This window comes from Pezoporus occidentalis, unplaced genomic scaffold (genome assembly GCF_034315485.1).
Source record: "Pezoporus occidentalis ecotype Australia unplaced genomic scaffold, CSIRO_AGI_Poc_V1 ctg44, whole genome shotgun sequence".
NCBI classification, from domain to species: domain Eukaryota; kingdom Metazoa; phylum Chordata; class Aves; order Psittaciformes; family Psittacidae; genus Pezoporus; species Pezoporus occidentalis.
The window spans coordinates 2,559,741-2,585,141 of NW_026915769.1; the positions used below are offsets into that span (position 1 = coordinate 2,559,741).

At 39.3% G+C, this 25,401-nt stretch overlaps 1 long non-coding RNA gene across 1 annotated transcript in view; it reads right to left on the bottom strand.

The window, feature by feature from the left end:
- Positions 1–2,495: 2,495 nt before the first annotated feature.
- The window catches only part of LOC134172038 (uncharacterized), a 33,371-nt gene continuing 10,465 nt past the window's right edge, over positions 2,496–25,401 (bottom strand). The window contains exons 2-3 of the long non-coding RNA XR_009967808.1: positions 7,779–7,842; positions 2,496–3,066 (exon numbers count right to left, since the gene is read on the bottom strand). This is a non-coding gene — a long non-coding RNA (uncharacterized LOC134172038). The remainder of the gene's footprint in view (positions 3,067–7,778; positions 7,843–25,401) is intronic.

The window sequence follows — 25,401 nt, forward strand, 5'->3', positions numbered from 1 at the left end:
CCTGGGATGTACAGATACCATTTTCCTTTTATTCCGTACTCAGTCAGGAGCAGTACCAAGGAGGAAGAAACACTAATTTCCTTTAAACCTTTAAGCCATATTGTACTCCTCATACCTTTAGTAGGGGAACTCTCTGACTGAACAAGAGTTTTACTTAAACACACTAGGTGCTAAATTCTGATGTCTCCAGGAAAATATCCTTTATTTCCTAGAGTAGGACATTTATGCTCATACTATTTTAGAAAAGCTTATTCAAGGAGAAACAGCAAGAGCGTGGGGAAGACATTTAACATAGTACTGCTTTTTGCAATTAAATATTGTGAATATCCTTCAGCTAAATGCCTTTTTTCAGTTACTTAGCCATGTGGGATGGTGAAAGCAATAGCAATTCGTAAACAGCAAGCGTGAAAAAAGAATAAAAAATAAGAAAAAAATCATTTTACAATAGGAGAAGTTTTACAGATTAAACATGACTCCTTATTGAGTTTTTCCTACTTGTATTTTATATTGGACACAGAGTAACAGTGGTCTTGGGAATGAACTACTCATTGTTATTAACAACTTAACTGTGAGTTTAAATGGCATATCTGCAATGAATTATTCAAGAGCTTTATGAATTAACTACTGAACTTTTCATGTTTTACCACAGTACTGTTCCACATTGGACCCCCCAGTCAGCTAAACAAAGTGAAATATTACTAGTTAAAGTTTAGCTATTATGTCAAAATTGTTTTTGATAAGAATATGAAATACTAGCTTACTGAAAGCATGGTGTCAGGTCAGACAAATAAAGGCTAGAGAAGCAAAACTCCCAAGAACTGAAGTGTGAATATTACTCTACGGAAATGCACTAAACCAATGGGGAAAAAAGAACTGTTGCACTGGAAATGAAAGAAAAAAAAATTAAATGCATTATGCCAAGAAGTTTCTTTCTAGCTAAAAATCCCATTCAACTTGCTCTCAAAAACATGTATGAAACAGCCATCAGCTTCTTCAAATGGGAAGAAACTACATTTTTCAGGAAACAATTATGCCATAAATAATCACAGATGCATTTGAGTATATTTATCAACTTTCATGAGTCAAATTAAAATGTAGCAACAGTTCATTTTAGTGAGGGCGATATGCACTGGTATGTTTTCCTATAGTTTTTCTGTGAACACGCATTACTAGCAAATATCAGTTAGAGAGCAGCTACTATAATTTTCTTACAGGTGGTATTCCACCTGGGAAAGGCATTTCTAACATGCTGCTCACTGGAGAGAGCAGCAGTTTGAAGGTGCCTCTATTACCTTGCTGGTAACGGGTTTACCCATCTAATTCTGAAGTCATGTTCTTTCACTAATGCCTAGTCACTAACTCTTGGAGAAAGAAGTTGGGTTTCAGTCTTGCCCCATTCAGTGTTTGGTCTGAGGTTGGAAAGTATTCCTTTCAATATGTAAATTCTTACTTTAAGTAAAAATTATAATGGTTGCTCCTAGATCTATTAAGTCCACTGTGCCACAGTACCTCATGTACTTTAAGACCTGTGTGAGTTTTGACAGGAAATCCAGGCCCAAGGAAAAGGTAATTATAACTCAATCCCAGTAGGTACCCTCCTTATGCACAGTACTTTTCCCCCACAACCTCCCCTCAAAGAGATGCCACACTAATGAATGAGCAAAAGGAGGTAAACAAATTGAGTTTTTTTATGTTAAAGTGGAGCTATGTACATGAAGAGCTTGTAAAAATTAGAGTGCTACACAATATTTACTGAAATGTTAAAGAACTTTCATTAGTTAGCAAGGAGGGGGGATTTTTTTTTAACCAATTCACGTTCCCCAACTCTGGAATTAAATGGCTTGGACTATTTAATTTCAAACTGCTCTACTTTTTAGCATATAGACTAAAATGTCCTTCATTTTAAATATGAGTCCTGTAAAAGAGTCAAGAAGCAACGGAAAAGAGATGAAAGATGATTTGTTTAAAAAAAATGAGATTGAAAAAGTTAGCTTTTAGCAAGCTAAGACCATTGTTCTAGGCTGTCTGTGTTTCAACAGCTTTGCTCTATGTTGTTATATAATATGAGAAAATGTAATTCAGAGGAACACCCAGCATCACTATAGTTAAAAGTTCATTAATTTCTGAAGAATGATCCTGCTTAATTGAGCCAGGCTATACTACTGATGTCATTTATATGCAACTTGCAATACCAGGACCAAAATTATCTGCTACCATACTTGTTCATAAAGGATGCAGTATTTAAGTAATAAAATCATGTATACACAAATCAAGTGACTGTTCATGGCTTAACAGATACACATCTCCTGCTAATACCCATAAAAGCCTCATTTGATTGATGAAAGAGTCAGTCTAAAAGACACAGCTGAGTGTCTGAGCAAAAAAGCTGAGTGCCACATTTGCTTCACATTTCTTCAGATACAGCCTGCTATTCTAACTTTTATTATGTAGCATACAAGGATTCACTTTCTATATTGATGGGCAGGATTCTTTCCTCCCTAAGTTGGTAAGATGACATTTGAGGTCTGATTTAATGGTTTAGAGCTAGCACATGCACATACGCATAGGAAGCAAAAGATAAAAATGTTGAGGATATGAAAAAAGTCAAAAATGAGAGCAAGATACACTAATGACCACATTAAGGCTCTTCGTGGATTTTCCCTCCCAACCCTGCTAGAATTAGAGTGCAAATACAAGCTCCATTTGTCCTGAGTAAAAATAATAAATGGAAAAATAGCCCAGTGCCAAGACCAAGTTTCAGAGCTAGATTAATGTAGTGATCCAAAGCTCATATTCTTTTGGAAGACATAAAGACATCACTGTAGATGGAAAATGTCTCTGTAGAAGAGATGTGGAAGGGAAATCCTACCTTCATGAAGCATTCACCATGAAAGCAGATGTGATTTTGCTTAAGAAATGTCCTATTTAAAGCAGAGGGAAGAGGATGTGGAATGTCTCCTCAGAGCTGAGCTTGTTAAGTTGTTATAAACAGAATTAGGTTCAGTGACTCCATAGTCACAGAAGAGCATATTCTCATGACTTGCAAGATTCCCCAAACTGGTTTTTCTGTAGAAAGCGAGAATTCTAGAAATTACAATGTTAAAAGGAATAGCATTTTTAAAGGCATGTGAGCAATAGCATCATTTCCCATCACAATGGGTTTGTGGAGCATTACACAGGCTAAGAAAGGCAACCCAAGTAACAAGAAAAAAGTTTCAACATCTCCAGAACTAAATTAATAATTTTAAGAGATAAACTTGGATGTATAATTTCTATTTTCATGCTGTTAGGAGATATAAAAAAATCTCTGGATAACCAACCATACCTCTGCAGGCCAGGCCTGAACTATTGACGCCTGAAATCAGTGGAATGAGCTTTATCTGCCTCAAATCCTGAACACTCAAGTAAACCAGTCATTTTTTTCTCTAAAAGGAATTTGCATGCTGGAATTATGGTGAGTTTGTGATTTTAATCCCCGGCAGCCGCCCACCGAGCCCCAGGAGGATGCAGGAGACCACGCAGCATTTCCCAGCAAGGCAGAGGAGGAAGAGCTGGACTCAGGAAAAGAGAAGCTGGCAGTGGGAGAGCCGGCAAGCACAGCAGCTACACCAGCCCCAGTGACAAGTACAGCAGCTACGCCAGCCCCAGTGACAAGTACGGCAGCTACACCAGCCCCAGTGACAAGCACAGCAGCATCAACTGAGAGTTCTGAAGGTTTTGAATGGCCTTTGGGTGTCCTTGGGACCTGCCTGCTGATTGTGATGGGGATCAGCATGTTGGCACACACACAGGCTGTGTTCTACCCACAACCATTCTGTCTGATCTCAAAAGTTAAGCAGAGTCTGGTTTGGGTCTTGTCTGGGGTTAGACGACAATACAGGGTGACCAAGAGGTTTTCCCCAGGGCTGGACAGCCGGGAGTGGCAGGGTGTGTGTGACAGTATGGGCAAAATCTAGTCCACTGGGCCCCTCCAGTGCTTTGGAAGCGGAGATGGAAGGCAGCTGCATGGAGTCCCCACCAACAAGCTGCAGAAACTGCTTAAGGGGACAGTGAATTATTTTAAGCCTGGTGGGCCCATGGCACTTCAGGCCATCAGAGCAGAGATGCAACATAGAGATGGCCTCATGAAACTTAGCAATGGACACTGTTGCCCAGGATATTCACGAGTGTGAACACTGCACACAGTCTCTCCTGCTCTGGAAGACTGTTACAAGAGATGGAGCCTGACATCATGGACCAGATGGACTCAGCAGGGACTGGTCCATGCACTAAGATAAGAGTGCACTGAGATAAGAGTGATGGTATATTGAAAAGATCTGAGCATGACGTGAATGGTATGGAATAAGGGGTGGATAATGTCCTGGGTTCAGCAGTAGCAGTCATTTTTCTCCTTCTTGGTAGCTGGTGCAGTGCAGTGTTTTGACTTTCAGCTTGGGAACAGGCTGATAGGTGATGTTTTGGTTTGGCCAAGGACTTTGTGAGCCTCATGCTCTGCCAGGGAGGAGGGGAAGCCAGGAGGAAGCAGAGACAGGACACCTGACCCAAACTGAACAAAGAGGTATTCCATACCACAGCACGTCATGCCCAGGATGTGACTGGGAGTTAGCCGGAAGCAGACTGCAGGGTTGGAGGAGGTAATCTGGGTACCCTAGTCGGCTGGTGGTGAGATGATGTATTCTCTTCCCTTGTTATTTCCTTTATCATTATCATCATTGGTGGTAGCAGTAGTGATTTGTGTTATACCTTAGTTACTAAACTGTTCTTATCTCAACCCGTGGGAGTTGCATTCTTTTCAATTCTCCTCTCCGTCCCTCCGGGAGCAGGGGGAGGGCAAGAAAGGGGGGGAAGTGAGCGAACGAATTACCTGACTGGTAATGACATCTGATTAACAAGAAATCTTAAAAGAAAAGCAGTATCAAAAAGGCTCTAAACTAGCAACACTATAATAAAATGAGAAGCAATTTGAAATACAAATTTCTTCAGAATTATTACTCAGACCACCTTTAAAAATGTACAGAGAACTGAAAATCTAAGTATCTAGCAAGATTAAGGAATCTTAGAAGACTTAGCATTAGGTCTAGAAAGATAGTTCTCCCCTCAACAAGATGTTTGTACATTAACATTAAAATAAAGATATTTAGCAGCAGCTGCTAATAATCCACCCTAGTGATGGATATCTGAGCTTGCTTTAAGTACTTTTAGGAATCTCACATCCTAACAGCTGTGTCTTTTTGGTTTGTAATTTGTTTTTGTGGTGTTTTTCCATTTGTTTAAGTTTGCAGTGGCTGTTTTTTAAAAAGTTCTCTGCAGACACCAAAAACAAAAAAAAATTCCTTATCCCTCCCTTTCAGGCAAGAGGAAGGAAAAAAGTTTCACTATCCCTACTATCCCTTCCCTTCTTCTCCCCCTCTCCTCCATTCCCCATTTCATTTCTAAGTCCATGTTCATGGTCACAGGTTTGGTGCACAGACTTCAACCCCACATTAGAGCATGTGGAGCCCCTGCAGACCACCACCCCTGGCTGCTTTCTTCACATCCAGGGAGGAGGAACAATCAGGAGCAGAACCTATCAGTGCCAGGAAATTCGTTGTGTGAGCATCAAGAGGAACAAGGCTTCAAAGCAATTTAAACTAAGTGCTCTGTGTCCAAATCTGACATTTGTTTTTATTACTGTCACTTGGTCTCTGATAAAGGGCAGCAATAGATTGGAAATGGCACTGTCAGCACCATGGTAGCTTTTTTTTTTTTCAGAAGTGATAGCAATATGGGACAACATCAAGAAAGAATTTTAATTCTGTATCAATTGAAAGAATTAAGAATTGCATGTCAAGCTACCTGGGAAAGAAGAAACTGGTAGACATACAACTCAGAGAACGGGAAGCAATACTAGAAAGGGAGTGTCTTTATATCATAAAGGTCATAAGCTTCAGACAACTTCATTTACAGTCACTGTGCTTTCACACAGTCTTTAAAGCCATTGTACTGTGTTTTATTTGGCTTTTAAGGGAAGAGTTTCTTCATGCAGTCCTATTCAATTACATTGATGTTGCATTTGTTTTGAATAGTAACCAGCTATATGAGGCCAGCTGTAGACATATGTTAAAGATATCCACTTCATTTTTTTTTATCATCTCCAACTACATTAAAGACCATCCTTTGCTTTGCCAGAATAAACTTATTACAGTCACTTTGTTCAGGTTAAAAACAAACATAGACAAGATTAATAAAAATCATACTTATCAGAATAGCTCTAGATTTAGTGAATCTAGAGATTTAGTGAATTTAGAGAGTCTATCACTCTCTCCCCCCCATCTTCTGCCCCAATGAGAGCATCAATATGACAATAAAGTTGAGATTAATCACCATGAGATCTGATACAACCATGGGCCAAGTGCTGTGGAGAAATCTTTTCTGCCAGAAACTCCAACTGTGCAACTTTCTTTCCAGTAAGACATAATATAATTTGGACTTTTGAATAATTACTTGCCTGAACCATGTTTTATGAATGCCCATATACAGTGTCACAACACAATAGAAAGGATCTAAAACATGGTATAAAACAACTTTCATTAAGTTATTCTTCAGTTTTTTGCTCGTAGGAATGTGGTCCAATACAGGCCAAATACAGCAAAGACTTATCACCTCCTTTTAAGCACCAGGATCCTAACTATTTTGTTATACTTTTCCACTGGGCACATTTAATCACTGACAGCACTATTTAATATCCACTTTAAAGTTTTGTTAATTAGAGCATCTCTTAAGAGGTATAACCACCACTTGGGTGCTGTGAATAGCAAAGTACTTTACAGATAATACTTCTCAGGGCATACCTTCAAGTAACTCTTACCAAATTCTAAGCTTTTGATTTCATGCTGCATGACCACATTTGCAGGTAGTCGGTGTCAACTTTCAGATTACACATTAATTTGGAATTTAAATGATTTTAAATTGTCTGAAAGACCTTAGTTACTTACAGCTAGTAGGTTCCCCTCCTTGCTGAATACACCTAGAAAACAATTTTTGTTATAATGGTTATGGGATCATTAGACGAACAGTTGCTGCTTTGTTTAGAGCTAATTAAAGTGGGTTTGAATGTGATTTCCAAGGAAAGTAGAGCTTAAAGGCAACAGTGTAGGATTTGTAAGAAAAAAGAAGTTTGATCAGATTGTGATGACCACATAGTCACAAACCTGCCAACGATGACATCTTATGTTTGTAACATTTGAGACTGTTGTGTAAGCTCTGCAATAATATACAGGATTAAATTGTAAAATTTTATTCCCATTATGCTATCATAAATGTTAAGAGAGGAGCTGTATTGTGGCTGCACGTCTAGAACTCATATTTTGCCTAGAATCATTTTACTTCACTGTTTACAATTCACAGCAAGGTTTAGCTGATATATGATATTATATTCAATCTTAAGAAATAGGCTCTTTGAAACACACAGAAAGCTACCCTGAAAACAAAGCAAGCTGATTCCCAAACAGCAATATTTTCGAGCCCCACTGTGAAGTAAGTGTGAAATCAATGGTATTATTGTGTCCTAACCAGTTTAAGCAGTGTTCTTCATCATCTTGGGTATCAGGAACATAAAAAATAATTTATTAAAGGCTAGAATTACTGTAGTTGGGCATTTCTGTTGCTGTAAAAACATGTTTATCTTCAGCTCCACAATTAAAACCCAGGTTTTAGATGGTTTGTGAATGTTAGTGTATCTTGAAAACACTTTACAGGTAAATCCTTTTCAGCATAACTCTGTGAGTGGAAATAATTACCTTTATTTAATGGAGGAACAAGCTGCAGCACAAAGACACAGTGACTCATCTGTCAGTTAAGTGCCTAGATACGATGGGGATGATACAAGAACAGAGAAAAGAGAACAGCCTGTCCAGAGCAGATCGCATCATTTGCAGCTAGTTTTCAGTACATTAATCTCATCTCCTTTCTATATTTAATCTTTCATATATTTGTTCTGTTAACCATTTTCCATGCCTATTCTACAAATGCTACTCAGTCACTTCCCATAAATGTGCATCTTCCATCTGCTTCCCTCCCTTATATATGACACTCAGTTCCTCGTTATCCAAATATGTCTTATACTGGTGGGGCCTGAAATCTGCAAACGTTTCCAGCTCCCTCATTTGCTCTGAGCTTCCATTCTCAGTGGGTCCACGCAGTCAGGCTCCTTTTCATTTCCAGTAGCTCTTAGAAAACCAGTTGAAGAGAGCTATACATTGAAAAGGGACTCTGCAGTTTCTTTGCTCCTGAAGGATGTCTATTTTCTGCTAAGCCTATAGGACACAAACCTGAAGCAGAGTTCTGTTCTTCATCTGCTTGTATTGATTTCTCAAAGCTTTCACATATATTAGTGATCTTCAAAATACTTCTTTTGTGTAGTTAAGAATTCAACATTTTCTAAGTATTTTTTTTTCCCTTAGTCACTAAAAATTTAGACCAATTACACTCATAGCTCAAATTTTGCACTCAAATACCTGAAAGACAGCCTCTATCTAATGGTACAGAGTGGCACTGAGTACCATCAAAGAGACCTTCATATGCAAATACTCTGAAAAACAACCATTAATATTAATTTCTGCTTCCAAGTATGTATTTCACAGTCTAAATTTAGGAACTCAGGGAGATGAGACAAAGTCAGAAATCAGCTTGGAGAATGTACACCAAATCCCCTGTGGTTCATACTGCCTTACCAAGATCAATCTTGTTGCCACTTCTTCTACTTAAATATAGTAAAGATTGCTATGCTTATGTCAAAGATAGTTTCAAAGAGACTCAGGCAGATTCCCTTGCCAAAAAGGCAAGTCCATGAAGGGGAAAAAGTCCTTTTGTTCTAATGGATAATCAGAGATGAAGTTCCACATAATACGTACTTCCTACCTGAAATATATAGTAAATGACATTGAACTGCCTGCTACTACCCAGTTCCATATCTACTTAAATTCTATAAAAGCACTGTGACACCCAGAGAACACAGGGGTAAAGATATACTCAAAATATGTTAGTTCCTCCTCCTCTTCAGATGCCTTATATCTTTGTCTGCAAAGTACTGTGATACCAGTCAGATCACAACAGACCTGTTGGTTAGACTTACGGGATCCTTGTATCTTTTTTGAAGACTCTTCTTTCTAGATATTAAGTTCTTTAAAACTTAAAAAAAAAAATCAAAGATACTTTGATTTCTGTGAGGATAGTATGACCCCAATGTTTAACTAGCTGAGATGTTACTTTAATACATGGTTTCATCTAATAATTATTAGCTAGACCAACTTATTTTCTTTTGATAGAAGCCTGCACGCTTTCAGCACATATTTTTAGTCCTGTTTGACTTCAGAAAAACAGTATGCATATGAAATGTTAACGTTTTACAGGTGCTGGCTTTGTACAGTTCTTCCAAGGCACTGGGTCCAGCATTTCTTGGCAGAAGCCTACACAGATCTCTCTGTCCTTGTTCACAGGCCAGTTCCTAAAATATCGGTCATATTATAATCCAGACAAAGCAACAGACCAAACACTAGACTGAAAAGACTAGTGTCCTGTGCTGTATGGATACTTCTAGAAGTTAGCAAAGCAAAAGATACTCAGAACAGCTCATCATCTAGAAGACCACTGAAGACCAACATAAGCAGAAATAAATTAACTTGCTCTTAAGCTTTTATTTAATCTCAAAATGGTAGCAGCACCCACCATGATAGCAGAAAAAAGATCACTATGTAAAACAACCATAAATTCCTTCCAAGAAATATCTATTGCATCACCAGTGTATCACATCTCCTAGTTTTAAAATACTTCCCTGCAGCTCTACATTTCATTATATTGCAGTGAAGAAATCCCCTCCTGCAGTAACTGTAATGGTTATTAGTATGTTATTTGGGCAATTACTAACGTAATGGTGTCATGGTTCTTAAATCAGGCTTCTGAAACTATGAGCAATGCATAGCAATAACTCTTACATCCTCCCTCAGCACAATATCAGGTAGTTATAGAAAAATTCATGGAGATAAGTGGAAGTGAAATCACTTATGTATATTACAGTCACATACACAACTGATTTTAAAAGATTTACTTAATCATGAGTGTTTTTTTAGGGAACATGGACAAAATACTTGCTTTAGAAAATCCTTATAACCAGTAGCCATCAACTGGATTTTACTAAAACCAGGCGAATAGTCTTTTTTCCTATGGTTAGGAAGATTTGCCCTCTTATCCTAAAGCACCTATCCCAGACTGACCCCTGGTTTAGCGGAATCCATATACAGTTGGCTGACAAACTGCTCATTTTCAAGACCTGCAGTGACATATCCAGCCTCCAGTCCTAAAGCTAACTGGAAAACCCTGGATACTCTATTCTCCATCTCAATTTTTGCACATACATTCTTTGATCAATCCTTTTTAAATCCAGTTGCCAGCACTCTGCACTATTTTTGGTCAGTCACAGCTTCAATGTTTAGGTGCTTGTTTACACTACTTGCTGAAGGGGAGTTTGGGGATTATATCACTCACTAATAAGAAGACAGACCATTAAGCACAAGAAAGGATTCAATCCAAATAGCATCATGATTCAAGAATATTATTTTCTAGATGGCTGAGTTGTGCAAGACAATTTTCTTTCAGTATAAACTACCAGATTATTTCATCTACACACACACAAAAAGAGGCTAACACCCACACAGAAAGGGAAAATACCTTTTAAATCATAAATATTTTTTTCATACAGAGCTAACTTACATGTCACCAACTAAACACTTATTGCAGCATTAAATAGATGACTTACCTGCTTTTCTTTGACTCTCCCGTGAGGCCTGTGGAAGCTCATCATTCTCCACTGCATCCGCACATGCCAGTCCTGGCCAGGCCTGTCTGCCACTGACTCAGAGAATGAGCAGGAGGAAACACCACCCTCGAAGCTGGCACAATTCAATCTGCTCAGCTGACATGGCAGAAAGCCATGGAGAAGGGAATTTCTTTTTTTCTGCCATTACTGCAGTATTTCAACATGCTTTAAATTGTTTAAACACCTTACCTAGTGAGGGCAAGTACTAGATATACAGAGACACAAAGTAAAGCCTTTTTGAGGAAGAAGAACCTCGCAGTTGAGATGAGCTGTGACTTCAGGTAAGGAGCTGTTGAATTTTGCTCTACTGACTGGGTTCAACATCATTCTTGCAGACCTCTAAGATGTTTAGGACAAGCCAGAGATTCTCAGTACTGTATTCTACTTTCTGAGAAACTTACCTCCTACTACTAACATACTTCAACCTTGGCTCATGCCCTACCATAAATATATTAACAAGGGAACTACACAGCTTCACAGGAGGCAGTATGGGATGCAGATTTCATATTTAGCTGATCCTTTACAGCTGCACAGGGGCCACATCATTAATGCACCCCATGTTCTGGAGTTGTCTGGAGCTCAAAGCATAAAGCCATTTTCATAATGGCCATGCCTTAACTTTATACTCTGAAAAGTGCAGAAAACATAATGAATCCATACTGTGAGTTTGCTTGCTAATGCAGCTGCCAGAACAATGATTTTTCTCTTATTCATTTTCAGAGCCAGGTAGTTCAAACATCAGTTAGAACTACTTGCCATTGATTCTGGCCATCATCATTTTAGTGAGAAATTCAGCAGAGAAAAAGCATAACACATTTGCACCCTAGGCACAGAAATAATCTTGGATGCCCCAAGTACTTTAACTCTGTGCTTTCACAAGGAACTCCAGATCAAAAGTAGTGCTTTTGCCTTAAAAATCCTTTATGTAGGTTAGGCAGTGAATCTATTTAGACAGTAATTAACATTTGGGTATGTCCATATGCCATAAGATGAAGCTTCTAAAGCATTAAGTGAATCTTTTCCATCAACCATGACAAAGGTTTATTAGAATAATTGCGCCAGTTTACAAAGTTCATGCAGGATATAGTCATCACCTGCAAATACAACTCCCTTCAAAAACTGGGAAAACATTGATCTGATTTCCATGAAACACTGTAAGGTGACATAGAAGAGGTACCGATTTCCTCTTGCCCACAGCTTGCCCATCCTCCTTTTCAGCATGCTGAGGAAAATCAACTTCCTGGCTGACACCATGGTATATGTCTGAGGACTGGAAGTTCTCATTTGCATTTGCCTATGCATTCATTTTGTTGTCAATCTAAATACTACTGGTCTTCCAGGTGTTAAAGCTCTATGTTGAATATTCTTTTATAAAATCTAACCTTCCGGCACTCTTATTTTTTTGTCAGCTCACAAATTTCTCACTTCCCATATCATAATTAGAGTTGTTTTCTGAAGAGTACATCTTTAATTAGCAGTAGTTCCTTAAATATATATAGTATGATTATTATGTGGATTAAAACCACAGCAGAAATCCTAGAGAAGTGTCACTTGCTTTCGCTGTCTTTTCAGAAATAATATTTGTCATTTGAGACCATGCAGACGGCTTCCTGACAGAGAAATCTAGATTAATTTACTAGTCAGGTTAAAAAAAAACAGATCTGTAACTGAACACCAGTAACGTTCCTGTATATCTCTTACAACTTTGATTATTTTTTTTTGGCATGTATTAAAGCTTTCAAGAAAAAACACTGGAATAACACCTCAAACCCTATTTTGTTTCAGTGCAAACTCCAAAATTCTGTCAAAAGGCTTCTCTTCAGCAACAAGCTTTAGCTAACAGTATCACACATTAAAGAATTGTTGAACTGAAAGGGAAAACATGCTGCCAAATATTGAAGTATAAGAAAATATTAGTGCCTTAACTAAGTGCCAAATTAATGATAAGCAATTTTTTATATCTACAAGAAGGACTATAAATAATATTACCTGTTATCAAGTCAGTTGTCATCATTGATGTGTCTGAGAAACAAGTAATAATGGGTTTCAAAGTGGCTGCCTACTGATCAACTTATTCCAAGCTCCATATACATTCAGATGAACTGCAGACCTGAATGAGCATCACTTAATCCAAAAGCAGATCCCCTTAGATGCTAGTTCTGTAGCACAGTCCAAAATAAAGTCTTTCTCCATCCTCTCGCTGCCAAAAGTGAGATGTCAGATGTCCTCTAAAGCCACCTGTCTCCAAGTCTCCTAAAGCAGCACTCCAACTCAAAATCAGATTAAATCAGTCTCAAATGCAGGCTGATAAAAATAATTTGGTAATCTGCCATCACCATATGAGTTCATAGGGTTTTTCTTTTCCTAAGTATGAGCACCCTGACTGTATCTCTTCTTAGAATGTCTGGAAAAGTTTATGTTTAGCACATAACCCCTTTCTATACAGGAATTAAGGAAGAGATTTATAAAGATTTTAAAATTCAGAATTGCAGCCTGCCAGGTTTTTTTCTTCACACAGTTCTGAGCCCAGTTGTGAATTTGTGGAGGTGGGTGTGTGGGGGAGTTGCAGGCTTCTTTCTCCTTCTTGCAATAGGAAAAGATAGGCAGCAGAAATGAATACCAGGTTTATTATATTAAGACAGACAGAAAGAGGAACTCTAACATGCATATCACCATGGAGCAAAGCAAGCAGAAGGTGATGTCTCTAAGGGAGAGTGTGCATCACAGTGATGTCATTCAACAGCCAATGGTTGTCTCAAACTACATGCAATTTTAAATACCATTGTTGATGATTATGAGATGTGCTTATTTTTGAAAACAAGAAGTGGGTCAGGGCTCATCAGCTCATGGATATTTTTGTGATCTATCCAATCAGGGATTCTGAAAACAGAAGAGCTTCTCCTGTGCATACAAAACAAAGGAGCATTTCAGGCATAAACCCTAAATATGCTTGATCACTGGCTGCACATAATGAACATAAATATCTAAGAGGCAGTTAAAAAGGTTACTATTTTTAAAAGCCTAAACAGGTGGTTGTGGAGCATGACAGATTTGTACCCTACCTTCACATTGTAACTCTTAGTTCAGTCTCGTATTTTCAAGATGACTAGAACCCTAGACTTCATGGCATCAGGTCAGACCTGAGCGTTTGACTACAAAATCTGTCATGTGTTTCTTTGATTTAGCAGATAAAGTTTTCTTGAGATCCAGCAGAAGAAGCTTATGCAAGACATATTCAGAGTATAGTTGTGGTGTAGTTTTTCCTTAAATTTTATTAATAGTAAAGAAAATTAGAGGTTGAAGTACCTTACCAAGGAACACAGTGCATCCTTCACTGCCCAACATCTTGAAGGCCAAAATATTTGGTTTTTTTTTACAGCACTATAGGTCTGAGGACAAGAGGAAGTGTCACAGGGGGTATGTGTTGCACTCCCGGAACACCAGCAGGATTTTGCCTTCTAAACCAAGAGGTGTTCTTTGGGTAGCAGGGCCGGTTAGTGAGAGATGAGATCTACTTACTAAAGTGAGACACAAGCATATTCGACAGGTTTACTAACTTAGTGAGGAAAGCTTTAAACTATGTTTACTGGTAATTGAAAACCAGAAACCAAAGAGAGGGAATAAGAAATTGAGGAAGTGGGGGTGGTGCCCACCCAACAGGATAACAAGGGAAGCTCTCGCTCTTCCTGCAGAAGTGATGCAGCCAGAGCATCATCTGAAGTGCTTGTACATGACTATGAAACACATGAAACAGAGGATTAATTGGCATGAACCTGCAGAGCTAAGATGTAACTAGAATGACACAAAACAGATGGAATAGCTCACGTAGCCCCATAATGGGTTTATATAGGCTCTTTAGGAAGAACAGGCTGGGAAGACAAGTGGTTGTGCTCAGCATAGTGAGCTAAGCATACTGCCACAGGTCAATATAATGAGATGCAAGCGGTCAAGAGGATTTATGGAACACAGAATCACAAAATGGTTAGGGTTGGAAGGCACCTTAAAGACCATGTAGGTCCAATCCCACTGCCACAGGCAGTGACAGCCCTCACTAGACTAGGCTGCTCAAAGCGCCATCCAGCCTGGCCCTGAACACTGCCAGGGATGGGGCAGTGTACTGGGTTCAGTAGTAGCAGTCATTTTTCTCAGTCTTAGTAGCTGGTGCAGTGCTGTGTTTTTGACTTTTGGCCTGGAAATAGCGCTGATACCACTGATGTTTTTAGTTGCTGCTCAGTAATGCTTACTCTGACCAAGGACTTTGTGAGTCTCATGCTCTGCCAGGGAGGAGGGGAAGCCAGGAGGGAGCAGAGACAGGACACCTGACCCAAACTAGCCAAAGACGTATTCCATACCACAGCACATCATGCCCAGTATATAAACTGGGGGCAGCTACCCAGAAGGGCTAGATCACTGCTTGGGTCAGGCTATCGATTGGTGGGTGGTGAGCGGTTGTATCCTATTCCCTTGTTATTTCCCTTATCATTATTATTATTGGTTGTAGCAGTAGTGGGTTTGTGTTATACCTTAGTTACTGAACTGTTCTTATCTCAACCGGTGGGAGTCACATTCTTTCAATTCTCCTCCCCATCCCTCTGGGAGTGAGGGGAGGAAGCAGGGGAATGTACAAATGGCTGTGTGGTTTCTGGGTTGCCAGCTGGGCTTAAACCACTACAACCTCCCAAGTCTTTCTCCTCAGGGTTGCTCTCAATCCATTCTCTGCCCAGCTTGTATTTGTGCTCAGGCTTACCAGACCCAGGTGCAGGACCTTGCACTGCATGAGGTTTGCAGAGGCATGTCTGGGGAAGTTTGTGCTGAAAATGCTGGACAGGTAGATAGAGGCCGTGCTCTGCTGAACTTTCTACTCATGGCTAAAGAACTTATTGAGGAGGTTCAGGCACTGGCACCTTTTGTTCCAGTGATCATAACTTGCATCTTAAGAGCCTAAGGAGTGAGGCAGGCAAAGAGCAAATACCCTGGATTTCAGAAGAATGGATTTTTGTTTACACAGGTGGGTGGGACCCTGTGAAGCATTGCCTTGGGAGGCAGAAGGGCCCAAGAGAGCTGGATGATCTTCAAGGACAGCTTCATCAAATCATGGGAGCATTCTCTTCCAATGTGCTAAAGAGGAAGCAAACAAGCTAAGGGGCCATCTTAAATTAGTAGGAAACTCCTGAGTAACTCAAATACAAAAGAATATATGAAGTTGGAAGCTGACATAGTGTACCTGAAAGGCACAGCAAGTATTGCCTGGGCAGGCAAAGATGCAGCTAGGGAAGGCAAAGTGGATTGAAGCTGAAACCAGAGAGGAATGCGAAGGGCAATGGCTAGCGGCAGAATTTCCTTGTGAAAAGTGCTACCTACAGTAGAGAAGGACAAAATTAGGGACCAATTAATCAACTGAATGTACCCAGAAGAGATGCATCTAAAATTAGACAACATCATTGTAAAGCAACTCTGTCATCTTTGAAAAACCACGGTGTTTGGGGGATGTTCCCAGTGACTGAAGATAGACAAATACGATGTCTTTCAAAATTGGGCAGGACGCTCCAAGATGCTACATGCCAGGCAGTCTCATTTTAATCCCTGGGAAGGTGTCAATTGCTGGAAGCAAATCTTCCTAGAAGCCATTTTCAGGCACTTTAAAAATAAACCAGTGATATGGAACACCCAACATGGACTCAGTGAGGGAAAATCATACCTGAACAACTTGTGATGAGATGACTAGCTCTGAACCTGGGAAGAACAGCAAGATGTAAGTGGCCTTGAGTGCAGCCAGTCTCCAATGTCTACCACAACAAACTACCTATGGCAAGTACTCCATTCTTCCAAGAATGCCTACCAAGGCAAGTACTCATATTTCTTTCCTTCCGTCATTAACACTAGAGCCTAAACAGAAATTCCTGTTGATTCCATAATCATGTCATTTTTGTATAATCTTTCATTTCCTACATGCTACCATGCATAAAAATCCTTTCCCTTGTCATTTCCAAGCCATTAAGCTGCCACTACAGTGATTGTAAGTATTGTTTTAAAATCCTGTGAAAGTATTATTCAAAAGCCTTTTGGCAATGCTGTAAGGACAATTCATTAGGCTGTGATATGAATGTGTATATATGTGTATGGGAAAACAAGGGACCAAAGCAGGTAGAAGATTTTAGTAAATTGCCTGATGCTAAACATGGAAGAGGAAAAGCTGTCATTCTCAAAGCGTAAGCAAAGGGCAGGGTAAATGAATATATGAATGAGACTGCTCCCACCTGGGGGTGGAGGGTCCTCAATCTTACAGTGAGTGGTCCAATGAGTTCCAGTGGTTCCTCCCACCTTCAGACTACATCACCACAGAACTTGTAGCAGCATTTTATCCCAGTAGTGCTAGAACTGTTAAAGGGCAAAACCGAAAATGATGACAAAGCTGATGAAAAAAATGCATAGTTTGTTTTCAGCCTAACCACTCTGCAGCTTACATGTGGCCAAGGCATTTGAAGTAAATTACATAAGCAAAAGAAGGAAAGAAAAGGCTGTTGGGAAATACCTATATTGGGAAGAGTTGACTAAATATTCACGTCTAAGTGCAGATCTGAGACATACCTACGTAGCTCAAATCTAGTGAGTGAAACTCTGCTTGAGAAGTGAACATTTATGTCATGAAAGACTAATTGCCTTCCTCATCAGAAAGGCATTTTCTTGTCTAAGTTAGTGCAAGTTGCACTTTTTGGTGTGATTTTTAGAAAAACACAGCAAGGGTCTACCTCATCGCTGTTCTTCCTCTAAAATTTGTAACTGTGAGCAATTTAATGCTCAATATGGAAGAAATATACTTGTGAGTTATACCTCCAAGCCAGGGGTTTCCTCTATACAAGTTGTTAAAACATACTAGATCTATAGGCATGTTTCTGCATGTGTATAGCTTTATGTAACCTTCATATAATATGGAAAATCTTTTCCCTTGCTATAAACAGGCTCAAGCTCATTACTGCTTTTAGCTAAGTTTCTCTATCCGGTATTCAGACTGCTTTTTCATAGGACAATAAATTTATTTTCAGCACATTTTCTTCCTGCCATTTATCACCACAAGCTACATTTCTACCCTTCCCAACACAGCAACGAGATTATCAATCTCATTCCAGCTTCTCTGCTATATAGAATCATAGGATGGTTAGGACTGGAAAGAACCTTAAGGTCATCTAGTTCCAGCCCCCCTGCCACGGGCAGGGACACCTCCCACATTAGACCATGTCACCCAAGGCTCTGTCCAACCTGGCCTTGAGCACCGTCAGGGATGGAGACATGGAGAATATCTCACTGCCAGGTATGCACAAATATATGCATTTGCATACATGAAATGTTGTCATATCTTTCCACAACAAACCTTTGTTCTAATAAGAACATGGCTAGGTTTAGCCACTAGCTAGTCAGGAGAACAGCTAAACCAGGAACCTTACTTTACTACTCAAAACTCTTAAAGCTGGATCTGATTTTCTAAGCAATATTCTCTAGTATGGACATAATTTTACTAGGCTTGATAGAGTCAGGGATCCTTAGAAAAGAATTCTATCACCTGTGCTACAGAGGAATTCAGACTGGAGAAGGGTCCTCCAAACAAAAATCCAGATGAACAAATTCTAACATTGCTACCAACAAAAGCTATTATTTGTCATTTTACTTGTATAGCAAGATCAGAGCTTGCTCTCCGCAGCTTTTCAGTAGTAGGTATAAAAAGACTAAAACACCATAGTTTGCCTTTGCCTTGCTCTGACACAACACAGGACTGATATTATTCCTGTTTTTTTTTTTAAGAAGCTTATCAACTCTCCAATTGTTGATGCCAACATCTAAAAGGAACTAAGATATTAAAGATATTGGCAAGGTTAAAATAGATCAGGTCCCCTTCTATTAGCTGTTAGAGTTGTTAAATGGAGCTTATCTTTTAACTACAGTAGGGTTAATTCCTTTACCAATAAACAAGAATTTTAACACTTTCTGGAAAAACATGCAAACTGGTTTAGATAGTTTTCACTGAATATGTACAGGTAAATTGGATGCCCAATTTTTTCCCAGCACAGATCACATAATTGAAGATGGACAGGAAGAAAAAAGTGGGGTTAATGTAATTTTTATGGATGACACTTGCAGACAGCCTTCTAAAAAAATCTTTTCAAGATCCTTTCATTACAAATAATTAATAATGAGTTTCAGAATGAAGAATCTTGGCAGCTTATAATAATGAAACACTGCTGAAACTTGAAATGCAGTTGTACACTATTCCCCTTCAGTGGAAAACTAGATGAAATTCACTGCTCTAAGTTTCCCCTTTAAATCAAAGGGGTTAACTTACACTCATGTCCAGAGCTGGGTAAACAGCCAGATAATCACTTTCCTTCCTACTCAAACCAAGTTTCAAAACCATATTCAGTCTGAATACCTGTGAAGGGACCATTAAATCCACTCTTCCATATGCAAAGGATCTAGTAATTTTGTACTAACTGAATAATACCTGTCAAGAATAATGTGGGGCTTCACCACTACTGGAAACAAACTGTATAAACTTGCAGGAAATAGTCCTTAAATGATAGCTGATGATAATGGTCTGATTAAAAAAAAACAAAACAAAACAAAACAAGCCAACATACTGGGACTTGGGCAATTAAGATCATCTTCTACCTCCTTACAGGGCCTGAGCTAAACTTTGGGCAAATTGTTTTGTCGCATATCTTTTATAGGAAGGCACATAAAATCTGCATTTCACCTGCCCTCTTGCCCTGAGGCTTCTCAGGACTCTGAAGTTTTGTGGTGCTATAATAAAAGCAAATGGCAAAGTGTGGGAGATCTGGCCTTTCTGTTCTAAAGCAAGCATAGCAACAGGAGATGAACCTTTCTCACTTTAAAAGGTGTATTCCAATTTTGTTTTTCAGCTTTCTATGCTGAGAGTGGTGGCAGGTCTATGTGCAGACTTCAGATGAGGATTTCCCTTCCCCTGTAAACATTTCTGCACGGAGTAGAGCCATACACAGAATGAAATTTCAGACCAAACCAATCTTTAAAATGTAACTTTGGAGTTTTTATTTATGGAATGTAACAGGAAGGGAAAAAACACACAAGTTTCTCTCCATGTGTTGTCATTTGTGATGATTTCATCAAAAGTTAAAACTATAAAACTGAAGGTCTTATTTTCTGTATGTAAACCAGCAGCATTTCTTCTGGAGTCACTTTTGAATTAAATACTGTCCCAGGTTTCATTTCCAGCTATTTAATTAGAAAGTTTGCCTAGGAACATAGAGCAGGAGGTGATTAAGTTTAATTAGAACATATATTTATAATCATCCCCTTTAGCAAGTAGATTTTCTGCAATATATATATTCTTAAGTGTTGTTCAGTCTTGCTATCTGAGTAAATGAGACTGCTAATGGATGAAGTGCACATTACTAAGACCACTTCAAGGCACCGTGCTCCCTCTTTGGCAACACAGGTTTTACAGGTTGATCACCAGTGTATCTAAAGTGCCCAGGGGCAGCTGAGCCAGTGCTTTCCATTTTCTTTCCTTTCATCTCTTTCCACCCAATTCTAGCTACAAGCCAAACACATTTTTAAACACAGCCTGAGGTGCCAAAGGCAAGGGTCCCTTCCTGTGTCTGTCACCTTGTAGTTAGGGCACTCACTCTGGAAAACCTCACTGCCTTCTCAGGAGAAGGAAGGGGAAGCAAAGTGTGTTGCTTCTGGAAGAAGAGGGGAGGGTTTCCCTTTCCCCATGAGGCATATCCACCACAGAGACTGGAGGAGGATTAACAGCAGCAAGACCCAGGGCCTAGAGGTCCAAGTACTAAGCCCTATCATCAATTGTTTGCCATCATTCAACACATCTGATGTAAAAATTAACTTGCTTTTCACTTTGAATCCACAACACAGAAAATTTAAAGACAATTTGAAGATTCCAAAGCAACTGGCTGCAGTAATGGAAAGTCTTAGATAAGTCAGATGTTGAAATTATATTACATCTCCCCCCCGATTGCCCCCAAAGTCTTGCCTAAAAGGAAAACAGAATTCCAGGTTGTATTTTTCCAGTTTGGCTCTTGACAACCAGAATTATTCTCTGCCTCACAAATCACCCTCACAGTATTCTGGTTATAGTGAACAAGAGAATAAGGGAACTTGTTTAGTTTAAAACTAGACACTTGCAGTAATTTCTTTTTCAGATTCTACTACATAACAAACAAAAATCTCTAAAACCACAGCTAACATGCTAAACTGGATGGTATGAAATCCTTAACTGTCAAAGCCAGGTGAGAAAATAACACCATTCATGATCTGCAGCTTAAGGTAGTCCAGCCACCTTACACCTCTGGAGATCTCAATATGTAGAAAGAAGTAAAGCAAGAAGAGTCTGTGCATAGATCCAGTTACCTTTTTAGAGAAAGAGTGAAAAAACTCCACCTTGTGAAAGAGAAACATGTATCAGATTGGCTACTGTTGGTGAGCTGAGGGACAATGCAGTGCTGAGCTGCTTTCCTGCCAGCCCACCCCTATTCCTCTCAAACACGGGGCCAGCTGACTGCATGCCAGACCTTGTTCTTCCAGAGGTCTCACAGGCTTGCCTTTCGTTTTGTTGTTTTTAGGTTTTACGTAAGTCAAAATGCGCAAAACTTTCATTTTCATGACATTAAATGGCATATAGTATTGGGCCACTTGAGCTTGCTGTTAGGAGAATAAATCTTTTCAAAAGAGAGGGTCTGTTATCAAATCAGCAGGTGTATATTTAATTCCCAAATCCAGGTACACTTATTCAGTATTTGTGACCATTTTTGTAATACACAGGCTGGGAATTATTTCAGAGGCCAAAACCCCAGCTTGTATGTTGTATCTGATGGCAGGAGGACAGATGCAAGGGAAGATTGCCAAATAGTAGCTGGGTCCTCACTCATATGGGACTGAGCTTTGCCACAGGTAAGACTTGTGCTGGCAGCACAGTGCCATACCAGCCCTGATGAGAAACATGCCAAGTTTAACCGAACTCCACAACTCTACAAGCTGACTACAAAGTTACACTTTGTAGCAAACATGGAAATTAAGCATTCAGTGGTTCCACTGTTCTCATAACAGAAGACCTTTAGTATAACCTTTGCTTATGTTCCCCAGCTGCCCAGTTAACACATTAATGAACACATACATCTGAAGTACAGGTCACAGTCCTGCATCCTGTTCTTGGTTACAACACCCCAAGCCTCTCGCATGCTCCTACATTGTGTCAATTGAGTGCTCAGAAGTCCACAGAGCTTAATGGGATTCATCCTAGAGCACTGAAGAAGCCAGCAGATGTTATACAGCAGGACCCCTCAATCATCTATCAAAGATTCTGGGAATCTGGAGAGGTCCTTGCTGAATGGAAGCTGGTCAATGTCATTCCAATTTACAAGAAGGGAAGACCAAGGAAAATACAAGCCTGTTAATCTAACCTCAGTTCCTGGAAAAATTATGGAGAAGATAATACTGGGCGCTACTGAGAGGCATTTAAAGGACAACACAATCATTATTAGGCACAGCCAACATAGGTTCATAAAAGGAAAGTCCCATCTAATTTTATATCCTATGATAAGGACAACTGCCTAGTGGATAAAGGGAAGGCAGTGAATGCAGTTTTCTGAATTTTAGTAGGGCTTTTTATAGCTGTCCCTCACAGTACCCTGGATAAATCCAGCTGTGAGATGAGCAGGCGTATGTGTGCTGGGTGAAGAACTGGCTGAACGGCAGGGCTCAAAAGGTTGTTGTGAATGTGTCTACATCTGGCTGGTGACCAGTCATTAGCACTGTTTCTCAGAAAGGGGAAGCCCTACGAATAACCCAACATAATCCATGAGCTGGCAAGAAACTAGGTAAATTCTTTCATTGTTTCAATAAATATTCAGACATTTTTACATGCGAAGACTACTCCCTCTGGGGAGGAGAAGGGATGATTTACTATGACCTATGTTACAGCCCAGTGGATGCTACTGTTCAACTCCTTGCTCTCAGTCAAGCAGAGAACAGAGCTGAACTTAACCCTTACACAATGTGGGACATCCTCCTTACTATGAGAGCACCGTTTACTTCCCTTTGTTAAAAGACACTCAAATGTGAAACAGAACACTTCCCTTATACCAAAGCACCAAAGGTTAAATAAAGGTTGAACCCAAGAGGCATTTTTCAGTTTTTCCATTTGATAAGAAAACATGCATATTTCCAAATAAGCTCAAATAAACACTGGTTTTATCTATAGTATTATTTCCCTAGGTATGAATTAGTACCACCCAGGACTCATCAAATATCCTGATAGATATTAGGGAAAGGTGTTCAGATGGAGACAGAAGCAAACACTTCAAATTCTTGCAGGCAGTCAATTCAAGAAAACTTATGTTTACTATCTATTTGATTGACATTTGTACAAGTTTCAGGCATAAGTGTGTGTAGAAACAAAATTAACCTCAGACTGGCAGAAACATATGCAAAATTTTTTTCTGATTACTGTTCCTAATATGTTGCTAAGAAGTTCCTAATATGCACAGATTGAAAGAGTTTATTTCCCCTATCAATGTGTTATCTTTGTAGCTTTAAAATTACACATAAGCAGTGAAACCCCAGGATAATTTCTGGGCTATATTTTGCATCAGAAGATGCACCCCCTCACCCAACACCACTTGGCAATGGTAGCTTAATATCCATGCTTAATGTAAGGTAGAAAATTTTTCATGAATTTCAGAAAATCCAGATTCAGCAAGTGGTATACACTGCAATTGTCACTATCTGCTGTCAATGCTTAGGACTGGTGAAGATGTCTCTGTTCTTATACCCACAAGACAGTGTGCCATCTACTTTTACTGTATACCTATTAATGGTATCTATCCACCAGAAATACACAGCTTTAATTTATAAAGGTTGCTTCCTGAGTTGGTTGTGAGAACAGGATATATTTAACTGGTTGGCACATTATCTGTTAAGACAGGTTAAAAAAAAAGGTTTTACTATGCCTGCTGTAGGGCTGTGCTTGTGCTTTCTGGCTTCTGGAGGGAGTTAAAGATTAAGCAACTAAATGCAGCAACACCGCCTGTATTGAGAGCTGATGGCATGCGTTAGAGATGAACCACCTCAAGTTAATATTCTGTCTGTGGTTTTAGATAACTAATGGGACAGCTGAAACTTACTGTTGGGCTTTTTGATATTCTCAGTAACAAGATGACATTGGTTATACCTTTTCCAAGAGCTCAGAGCATAACACACGCTAATCCTCAGACAAATTTCCTGAACCGTAGATGTGGCAAAGGTCTTCTATAACACTTCTTCACACCCCCAAAAAATATATATGGATTGCCATCCAAGTGTAGTTAAAATCCAAACTGACAAGAAAGGAAAGAAATGTGACTTAGCCAGCTCTGCAGAGGAGTGAGCAGCTGTTCCCTAAATGTTCCTTAGGGTTATGCCTACTTCAGAGGTGAAGCACAATATCAAATATCAAGGTACACTGTGTTTGCGCTCATCCATTATATGCCTAGCCTCTGTACAGTGTTGCTTTTTTAGGACGTACCTAACCTTGGGATAAACTTTCTGCAAATATATTCTTTTTCTTCCCTAACTTCTCCCTTGTAGCTGTTCTTTCAATAAAATTTGATTTTGCCACAGTATTTTGAACAGGACCTTATTACTCCTTTTCTTATCAGTGATATGTCTTTTCCCTCTGTTTGATCTTTAGTTATTTTGGGACCTTGTAACAGTTTTTCTTGGGTGCTACAAAGCTCAAAGATTTCTAATTCATTCCTCAAGAGTTAGAGAGGAAGTCATTGGATCCATCTTTTCCACATTAGACACCCCTTTCTTTCACATTGTACATCACACTAATTCAGTTGCCAATATCTCAAGGCAATAAGGATGGAAGCAGTTGTGCAAGATACACCTGGATGTGAATCAGACCTTTCCTTGAACAATTTTACCTGTTGTGGGAGCTGTTTCAAGTTTACACTGTCAATTGCTTTGTCTATCAGAACTGGAATCTACAAATCCTCAGGGCACAGAACATCTTTGCCTCTAGTGGCAGATAATTTTTAAAATGCTTCTAAACTAAACAGAAGCTTAGAAAGAATGTCTATCACATTTTTTTTGGTCTTCAAAATTGCAATTTCAGTTCTTACACAGTCTCATGTAATTTCCACAACAGTTCTATGTAAGTCACTGGAATGGCCGTGTAACACTCTTCCCTTTACATCACTGAATTCATTACTTCTCCCTGTTTAAACAGCCAGGGCTCTGCCACTGCTACCTGCAAAGTCCAGTGACTATCCTGGTCTAAAAGGCTGTGAATAATTCTAGATAAATTTTAAGTCCCACATCCTCCTTCACAAAGAAAACTCCTCAGGCTTACTGAACTTTCGTGGACTTCACTTGCTGTACAGTAGATGGCATAGATATCTTAGAACATCATTTAATCACCATAAAGATAACTTCTCACAAATGAAAAAGATTTAGGCTTGAAATTCACCTTGCATCTCTCCACAACAAAGGAGGTTCTAAAGATGCCAATTAAACTCACA